Genomic DNA, 1876 nt, shown 5'->3' with positions numbered 1-1876 from the left:
ATTTATTTTATTGTGGTGTTTCACCCACAAGTTGAGTCATTCTTTTCTAACTGTTTTTTTTTTGGAGGCTGATAAAAATTCTGTCTAAAATTTGAGTCATTGGATTCCAACTGTTTTTTTGGAGGCTGATGAAAATTCTGCCTAAAATCGAGACTTGAAAATTGTCTCATGATTTAACAAATAGTAATTCAGTTCTTAATTTGTTTTGGCGACTGAATTTTCGAAAACTTCTGCTCAATTTTTGAGTCTTTTTGATAGACATTGAGTTATTTTGGACCAAACTGCATTCATGAAGATCGACCGGACCTTGAGATGTCTGCTGGTAAAAGCAAGGCAGACCTCTAATGGAATGATAGTTTATGAATTTTACTAATCTTTATGAATTACTTTAATATTTATGACTCTTTTCGTTTTTGTCCCTTTTTTTTATCTCATTTTCAAGCGTTGCTTACAACTTTCAATTGTTTACAATCTTCTTTGACAATTTCCTCATCCATTACAATTGTTCTTTATGACTTTCTAATTCCTTCCTTTTCTTGTTTAATTTTCTAATTTCTTTCATTCGTTGTTAACTAATTTCTAATCTGTACAATCGTTCGTGTTACAACTTTTCAATGATTTATAATCGTCTTTACCTATTTCCTAATCGTTTCTCGTCATAGATACTCAATTCCTCGACAGCTGGTCGTTTGGTCCTATAGAAAGTACTGCTCTTTGACTCACACTTTCCTTGGTTATTCGTATACTTTCTAATGAGAAAACCTGTTACTTTCGAAAGTTTTTTTTTCCTCCGCGCAAGTGTACATTACTCGGATTCAAATTTAGTCTTAATTTATAAAATTAAGTCCCTGGATATTGACGTTCCAAGAACTATCAAAATCCATTGTTGATTTAAAGTTTTTTTTTCACCTTTTTGTTTCTATATCTTGAAGGGTTTCAGCAGCCATTTCAATCTAATCTGAATAATAACCAAAGAACAGAAGTAAAGCGCAGATTTTCTTTTTATCAAACAGGGCGTTTTACTCTTAAAATATTTCAGGGTTCGAACCTGATATACGTAGTTCCAATCTAGAGCCTAAATTGTAAATAAAATAATAATGTAAAACAAAAGAAAAATTCGATAAAAGTTCGTAAGAGGGTTTTGTGTTTTTGAGAGTTTTGGAGTTTTTTGAATTTTGGAATTTTTGGCGGGAAAAAAATGCGACTGACAGATTGATTTGATCCTTTGTGCTCTCAATCTGAAAGAATAGAATCAAACAAGGGGTAGTCATTTATTTTCATTTATTTGGCATAATTATGTCTTGACTTTACTATTATTTTCATTTTATTTCATGGAACTTCACAAAATTACTGAGTCTTCCATCAAAATAATTATGTCCTTACGAAAGGAATTCGATATTCTGACCGTATCTTCAATGAATATTATTCGTGGTAAGAGTTACCATTTTCTACGATATTTCCACCATAATTATTTTCTTCGGTCACTCCGAGGATCGAACCTGGGACTCTTAATAAAGCGTCGGGCTTGAGTGTCATTTTATGCCGTCATACTTACCAAATTATGAGAGGGTAGAGACTCAAATAAGTGTCATTTTTTGACAATTTTCGGGACAATTGGACGATGTTTGAGTTTTACCTTGAATTGTCCGCGAAGATTCCTACTGATTTTAATAACCACTTTTGCTCTGGTATTTACACATAATATGACATGGGTTTATGTCTTCTGGCACAAATCTGTTATTGAAAAAGGATTACGAATTCTTAGGTTAAAGAAACAAAAAGGTTGACGAACTTTGTGATTAAAGGTAGTAAACAAGAAAGAGAAAAAAGTCAAATTCTATATTACAGGTTTGAAAGGGTTACGTCGTGGTTTAAA

The 1876-nt window shown here is 32.1% G+C and overlaps 1 long non-coding RNA gene across 1 annotated transcript; it reads right to left on the bottom strand.

Moving 5' to 3' along the window:
* Positions 1-364: 364 nt before the first annotated feature.
* Positions 365-1609, bottom strand: LOC103523861. Its single transcript, XR_542089.3, has 2 exons — positions 1556-1609; positions 365-1238 (listed from the first exon to the last, which is right to left on the bottom strand). It is a non-coding gene; the product is annotated as an uncharacterized LOC103523861 (long non-coding RNA).
* Between the last annotated feature and the right edge of the window lie 267 nt (positions 1610-1876).

This window comes from Diaphorina citri, unplaced genomic scaffold (genome assembly GCF_000475195.1).
Source record: "Diaphorina citri unplaced genomic scaffold, Diaci psyllid genome assembly version 1.1 scaffold48108, whole genome shotgun sequence".
NCBI lineage: Eukaryota > Metazoa > Arthropoda > Insecta > Hemiptera > Psyllidae > Diaphorina > Diaphorina citri.
The sequence above is the reverse complement of the archived record's forward strand: the minus strand, read 5'-3'. Positions and strand labels throughout refer to the sequence as shown.